This window comes from Cupressus sempervirens, chromosome 7 (assembly GCF_028749045.1).
Source record: "Cupressus sempervirens isolate cs-2001-9-10 chromosome 7, ASM2874904v1, whole genome shotgun sequence".
Lineage (NCBI taxonomy): Eukaryota > Viridiplantae > Streptophyta > Pinopsida > Cupressales > Cupressaceae > Cupressus > Cupressus sempervirens.
Window position 1 is genome coordinate 118575562 of NC_143124.1, and position 8362 is coordinate 118583923.

The window sequence follows — 8362 nt, forward strand, 5'->3', positions numbered from 1 at the left end:
GCAATCTATTAAAATAGACAGTAGAATTTGTCCAAGTTGATTTTAGGGGTAAAAAAGTTTACTTGCCAAGTGTTTGACAAAATGTCAAACAACTAATTAGTTTGTCTAAGCAATAACTGATCAGGGTTATTACAGTGGTATCAAAGCAATTTCTTGCCAACCTGCAAGGAATTGGGCTCAGTGTTATGTGATTAGTGCATTATTCAGAAGTTGACAGTGCCTTTTTAATGATTGGTTATTTAGTTCTATGGCTCTGAGGCTTCTCCCAAGTATGCATTATACTCGTAGAGGTCACACCTCTTCACCTAGGGATGGACAGCCTTATATTGAATTTGGTTTGGCGACATGGATGATGGTCGTCCGAGTGGTTCTGTTGGTGTGGGATTCAAAGATGCTGACATAGGTTCCAAGATTGATAGAGAGGCTAGAGAGACAGTTAGGGGCTGGGAAAATGAACAACACCATGTTCTTGAAGTGTTGCAACAACTTACAAATACGTAGCAACATATTGTTCTTCCTAGAAATTGAGGCAGGGGAGCAAGGTGCTCCTGATGCTTATGTCAGGTCACATAGGTCCCGAGTAGATGAGAGGTACAAAGATGGCATTGGGACTAGAGTAGAGGATCGGGATAGGTTAGCTGACAGGGTTGACAATGATAGCCATAGAGGCCCACATTTTTGAGACTTAAGATAGATGCATTCAATACTGAGACTAAGGCAATACCTTTCGCAAATGACGTAGTGGCACACTTTGCGGAGTGGAATGCTTTACCACAGGCCATAAAACAACATCTAAATTTTGACAAATTCCTAACTTAGAAACGAGAGCATTCCAAAGAAATGCCTACACTTGAAAGACAAAGGCCCTAATAGACTGGTTTGAGTAAGATTGTTAGTAAAATGACATTGGAGTGCTCTAATGTTAGTGAGGGAGTGACAACTTGAGCTTGGGTTCATAAGCTCGACACTTACTTGGCATTATGTCCTAATACTGAGGAGGACACTATCAAATTTGGAGTTCTACATCTAGATGGAGTAGCCCATGAATGGTGGTACCATGGGTTAGTCTCCTTGTGACATGATCAAATCACTTCCTATTAGGAGTTTGTGGATCAACTAATCAAGAGATTCAATATGAAGGATCTTGAGGTGTACTTCCATGATTTGGTTCAACTAAGGCAATCGAGTGGTTTAAAGCATTACGTCAATGAGTTTCAAAGGCCCTTAGTTATGGTTTATGATATATCAAAGCGTAGATGAGTGATGTTGTTCATCAAGGGATTTGTTGAGCCACTCCAAGGATGGGTTAAGTCATTGGACCCATCTTCCTTATAGCAGGCATGAGGAAAGTAAGAGATTTAGAGTCATCTTCTCGAGGTAAGTCTACTTCAAAGTCTTCAATTCCTCTACCTATTGTTGAGGAGATCCCATCAGTTGTTAAGGACAAGCGTAAGTCAACTAGAAGAATTGATGATGCTTCTAGAGAGGACCTAAAGAGGACACAGTTTTGCTTTAGGTGCAAGGGGCCTTTCTCTAAAGGTCACACTTGCACAATGAGACCAAATGGGGCAGAAAGCTGGGCTATGTGGGTTTATACTAATGAGATTGAGGCATAATCATCACACCAGCTTGAGGATGAGGATAGAGATGGTCATAGTGGCAGTAGAGTATATACTGTGATGAGTACTTACAGTCTAATATTTGATTCACATGTTCAGGGATTGCATCAGGGCTAGAGTTTGTCCGTGCCTAAGTTGGATTAGTGGCAGGATAGTTGGGTGGATACAATGAAAGAGAGTATGTTGAGATCTTCTATACAGTTGTAATCTGGTGATTCCCTAACTTCTACACCATTAGTGTAGAGCCTGACCGCTATGTTGCAGGATATTTTGATGGCCCTAATGATGTTATTGGTATAGAGTTGGATTAGTGATTTCAAAGATATCATGTGCTTCATCATATGGGATCCAAGTGGAGGTTGGAGTTCAATGTGTTGTCGCATTGCTTGAGGCCAAGCAATCTTGAGGAGGGAGGGTTGTAATGTCTCCATTTTTAGTAGTCTTTGCAGTTGTGGCCAGTTCATCATCGTAACCCTCGTGAGCTAGTCGTGGGATTTGAAGGTCTCAATCATGGACTTGCTATTTTTGGTAAGTTTGTTTTGGTCAATTACCATATTTTGTAGCACAGGCGGTGGCGTTGATATTTGGTCATCATGTGCATTGGATGGGATTATTTGATGGTTGGGTTCCTATTTATTAATTAATTATTGAAGCTCATTATTATAATGGCACTTTATGATATTTGATGTTATAAAATGAAGTTGTGTTGATGAAGCTTCTTAAGTGAAAGGTGTCGTGAACAAGCTAAGTGTCAAATTATATTATATATATGAGCCCATTTGTTGAGAAAAGCATCCAATTGTCTTTTTGCTTTTGTTGCTTTCTTGAGAGGGATTTCCAGGTTTGTGGATTCAATTCCCTTGCTAAGGTATAAGGGTTTGAATTTGAGTTATGTATGCAATCCACAGCTGAAGTATTGTAGATTAAATTCTCAAAACTGTTCAAGTTTGAATTATTGAGTCTTCTTATTGTCATTGTTGTTGCTAGGAAGGCTTCCTCGGGGCTGGGAGTTGGTGATAATTCATATCTGCATTTGAGCGTTCATTCCCACTGGTTTTGGACATCCAATTTCCCTGATTGCGTGAGTCTTCTGCTGCATTAGAAATGCCAAACATCTTGTGCATTGGCGCTGGGGTTTGGCTGTTGGAAGTGGTTCGATTACTGCATTTTTAGGTGGGTTGAATGAATGTATTAGGCATCTCAATTGACTACCATTGATAAACCTTGACTGCTGCACGTGGATGCTTATGTTCAGGGAGAAATCAAGCAACTCACACCTGCAGATTGGCATCAATCAGATTAGCTCTGGGCTGCATCGAGATCCTGGGAATTCCCCACATTGTCAGACTGTTATAACGCCACCTCAGCGCTCACTTAGTTGCAATCAAATACCATTGCAGGAAACACTCGACACCTATATAGCAGAGCCATCATTTAAAAATGGGAGGTAGTGTTTATCACAGACTTAAGTCTGGTTCCAATGATCCCTAAACAGTCCTTGGCATGGGATTAGAGGCTACACTATCAAGCACTCCTATTGTGCATATTAGGTTCTTTAATTAATTGTGAATTTCTGATGTTGTTGCAGCTATGAACTATTGAATAAAAACATCAGTATTATTTTGGTTGTGTGAATTTTTTCTGTGATTGTATTTCTTTCTTATGTATTTATATTAGTAAAAACCCAAAAAGATATATAACACAAACAAAAGGAAGATATATATTGCAATCTATCAGCAAAAACAGTAGAGTCAATCTAGGTTCATTCCAGGGGTAATAGAGTTTGCTTGCCAAGTGTTTAACAAAATGTGAAACAGCTCATTAGTTAAGGAAAATGTAGTTTGTCTAAGCGATAACCAATCAGGCTTAGTACATGATTTGTGATTGTTTTGTGATTTGAAACGATGTCCCTACGTTTCTTATATAGGCAACTAAGACAAGAAACACACCCTTTCAATTTGGGCCACCTTTCTTTAAGGGAAATATATGTTTTGAAAATTTCTTCCTTTTTACCTTCTAATATCAGCTGACCTGGCTTATATTCATGGCCCTATCTATAAAATTAATATCAGCTGACCTGGCTTAATTCATGGCCCTATCTATAAAATTTCATCTTGTGCTCATGAATAACCAATTCTTCTTCAGGGAAAATGATTGTCCAATCAGAATTTTGAATGCCAACCAGACAATTTTTGAAATCACAAGGTAATTGGAAAACCTCTAGCCATTTTGGGAAATCCGATCCCTATTGAGCTAAATCACAAGATTTCCAGAATTCCCAACTTGATTGAACTAAACTTCATTGTTGTGATTCAGAATTTCAACATCCATATGGCAAAAACAAGCAAACTTTCGGAATTTTCATGCCTATTGAGCTAACTTGAAGATTTTTGGATTATGAGCTCTAATGGGGAAATATTTACCATGCAATTTTTGGAACATTTTGGCCTTCTGGGATGAAATCGGACATATCCATTTGTGAATGCAAACTTCCACTGGGCAAGACAATAAGCTCTTTCGGAACTTTCAACTTGAGATTGGGCAAATTCATAAATCATTTTGATAATTCATCAAGCATTAAGCCAGATCCTTTGTCATATTTGATCAGAATTACATGTTTGAAGGGCTGAATACACAAAGACTATTGGAGATTTTTTACTGCATGGGGCAAGATCCTTATGCATTTTCAGAATTATCATGTCTATTGGGCAAGAATAAACAACCCAACATTTTCAGAAATTCAAGCTCTATTGGGCAACAATCTCAACTATAAACAGAATTTAGGGTTAATTAGGAAATCACTTGAATATTTTAGGACTTGAGAGTTTCATTGAGCAAATTGCAAGCTTTTTGGAAATTTGATGATTATTGAGCAAGAGTTTTCAGAGAATCTAGCTATATGGGGCAAAATCAAACATACCGAATTTCAGAAACTCAGTATTGGGCAAACTAATAAGGTATTTCGGAATTTCAAATTTTTTAGAGAGATCTCAACGGAGGATTTTAGAAATCTTAGGCTCATTGGGTGGTCCATTTCGGGATTCAAGGCCTCATTGGGCAAGGTCATGGCAGTTCAGACATAAGGGTTTTGAGTGGCAAGGGAGAACATAATGTATGACATTCAAGTCACATATTTTATGAGACTTAAAAGTTATTTTTATGAATATACAGCCAGGATGTTTGAGAGTGGTTTCCAGCTTGGCCCAATTCTCACTTATATCCCTATCGAGCCAAAGTTGCTGAAATTCATTTCTTAGACTTAGAGACATAAAATTGACATTGAAATGAGGACAACTACCTTATTGCCAAGCGAAAGAAGGGGTCCCCATTTGCAATGGCGTGATGGTGTGAAAACCTAGAATTACAATTGAAACAAATTAAGGTTGGGGCTACATCTTACCAAATAAATATTTCTTTAAATAATATGACCCTTGATTTGAATCTTGCAATCATAACATAAGCAATATATATATATATATATATAATTATAATTCCAATCATAAGGAATAGACAAGATCACATCATGCGTGCATATTATCCACAATATTGTACAAACACATAAGGGTCTAAAGGAAGAAAAAAGATAGATCCACCCAAAGCAATTTCTACACTAAGCCCAGGAGTGGACGTCTACAAAAGCCCTCTTTGCTTAGTGGGTTGCTTATACCTGCTTTCCCTATCAATGTCTCACCCTCCTACAGATGAGTACCATCATTGTGGAATTGGCCAGAGGTCACAAGGGGGTTTCTCGGTTCTTCTATGTAAGTGACCACTTGTCCCGAGGAACCAATTATATGGTCAACTCTAGTGTGATCTACTTGCATAACCTTCTTATAACCCTCCTCTACCCGAGTCCCTTCCTACAAGATGGGGTTTCAAACAGTAAGTTTATCTTATATTTTACCATATACACTTAAGCATTATCTATTATTCATAAGCACATACATACATATATGGATAGATAGATAGATGTGATTGAGAGGATACGAGTGTAAAGAAAGGCAGGCAGATCTTATATAATATCAGTCTGATGTATTCTGCCTGATCTGAGAATAGCTCTGATGTATTTTCTGTTAGACCTCTAGAAATGAAACTTAGACCATTTCCTTTATATAGAATGTTCCATTCTTGATTGACCTTCTTTGATTTTAAAGCACCTGTTTTCTGATTGTATTTCAATCTGTCTAACGTATCTTTTGTTTGTGGTACTTGGCTGATTGGATTTATTGCGGTTCCTTCCATATAAAAATCTTATCCATTTATGAAGTAAGGCATCAAACAACTACCTTTCCATTAATGGACACAACCTTTCATTAGTTATAACTTCTCATGATCGCTGCCTTATTTTATTATTTATCTTTATTTAATTCAGGCTAGTCATTAATTCATTGGTTGTACTAAGACATTAATGATTATCGATGTTATACACATTAATGCCACTGCTACAAAATGATAATGGTTGCTGCTACAGACAGTGATCACTGTCAACATAGACAATTACATCACAGTTTGATAATAATCCAGTCGCTGTTCATTGATCATGCTTTCTTATTGCTTCTTATCACAGCATTTTCGGCAGCTTGTAAAATCTTGTATCTTGCGTTTAAGGAAGTGATCTTTAGTGATTTGCAAGTTCCGGTTGCTTGCTCTAAGGTAGCGTGTCTTAGTCAATGGGCTCTTTTAAGGAGCAGTGAGCTCTTTGGCCTTTAGCCTAAAATATTGTATTCAAGTTATTTATATAGTGAATGTTACTCTCACCGTGGTTTTCTCCACATTCAGGTTTCATATAAAAACCAGGTGTTCATGTGTATGTGTGCTCATTGCAATATCTTCCATTGATGAATAGGTGGATAAAGATAAGCAGAAAATAATTAAGTTTTGTTCAAGACCCTCCACTCTCGCCCCAACCCTCTCAGTCTTGCAGTGTGTTCAACGCAGGAAACATAAGCGAATCCTGTTTTATCTCCTCTAGAATCATAATTTTGATGAGTGCCTTAATTTCCTATTTAATTTCTCATATTTGTTCTTAGAACAAAAATAAATATTTCTTCATTTGCATTTAAAATTGAGAAAGAGTTAAAGAAAACAAAATAGGGGGTTGCCCATGGGACCTCAACCATTCCCAAAGATCAAGAGATGTCACGAAGAAGACCAGGGTTTGAGTCCACGGATGTTAGCTTTGCCATGTTGAGGTAGGCAGCCAAAAGTTTGGCACTCTGCTAAAAGACTCTGACATAACTCAAGACCCGAGCCAAGTTAGCTGTGACAGGGCCAGTAGACTCAAACGAAGAGCCTTGTCTCAATCAACAAAATGACAGACACAAAAATTAAGCAGAAATACTCAAGTTTAACGACTCCTTTCTGCTATTTTATACCCGAGCCTCTCCACAGGTGTAAAACAGAATTGCAGCCTACAAGAATACGGCAGAATTACAGTATAAAGGACCTTTTATTGGTTTTTTGAGCAAATTTGAAGCGATTTTGATTGAGTTTTCCTCTAATTTATCAGGAATTTTTTTCCCTCTTTTAGTAAGTCCGAATCTGAGCCCATTCTCGATACGTAAAAATGTGTCCTCTGTACTCATTTTCTAGTGCAATCTGACTACGACCTTTTCTGAATTATATCATAATGAATATTCATGTAACAATAAAAAAAAATTACATTCCTTACTAAAAAGAAAAAGGAAAACAGAGGAGATTTTCAAAATAAAATTTCTGCACATACTCAACGACTCTTTTCTGTAGTGAATTCCCCGTTTGTTTTGGAATAACGTAATATACCTAGCAATTAAATAGATTGCCTGGCTATTGCGAAATTATAAGTAACGATGGCATTTCTCAAACATATGTAAAGAGCAAGGAAGTACGCACCATTTCTCATCGCTGGGGCCTGCAAATTTTGAGGTAGAAATTTGCGCATTTCGGGGCCTTAAAAAGGAACAGAGTTGCCAACATTCAAAAAACAAAACACTTCTAAACCATTTGATATTGTAGTGGCCTAAAAGCGGGCATAGGCATCGTTTAGATTGCACACTTAATAGGGTCTGTTTGGTTGTTGGAATATGATTTAGGAATTGTAATTAAAAATTTTTATTGGAGATTTTAGAATTTGAAATTTAGATTTCTGTATTTGGAATATATTTTATGATTGTTTGGTTAAAATACAAAAATATTCAATTTTTGAAATTTGTTATTCTAAGTCTGATTGGTTCAAAAAATGAATATAAAAGTTACAGTGGGAAAGGTGATTCATGTCTTCAATTTGTTCAAGGACCTCTTCATGGTACTTCCAGCTCCATACATGCCAAAAATGTCGATGTTTATTGTAAAATAAAAATTTAAGAAAAAGTTAAAAGAAAGACGAAAGAAATTAGATATGTGCAATACTAGTTATATAATTTAATCCAAACATATGAGCAATGCAACAATAACAAAATAAATTTTCCTCTATTTATAATTAAATTTGTGCAAAAATAAGTGTCTTCAAATGGGCATCTGATTGTCAAACCCAATTAAATTTCACTTTAGTTGAAATCCTTATTTTCAAAAAAATGAATTTTTAAATGGGAATTAAAATGGGAAGTCTAAATAATAAGTATTTTTAGGGGAGATGGAATTCTTGTTTTAGGGGTCCAATGAGGATGTTGAATCCACATTCCTCTAGATTCCAATTCTCATTTTGCAGATCGAAACAGTGGATTAGGAATTTTTGAGGATTCTGAATTCCAATTCCCACTCAAATC

At 36.8% G+C, this 8362-nt stretch overlaps 1 long non-coding RNA gene across 1 annotated transcript; it reads left to right on the plus strand.

Annotated features, from left to right (window-relative positions):
• The first annotated feature begins 2594 nt into the window (after window positions 1-2594).
• Window positions 2595-3256, plus strand: LOC149545795 (uncharacterized). The gene is made up of 2 exons (XR_016354294.1): window positions 2595-2792; window positions 2875-3256. It is a non-coding gene; the product is annotated as an uncharacterized LOC149545795 (long non-coding RNA).
• The last annotated feature ends 5106 nt before the right edge of the window (window positions 3257-8362 follow it).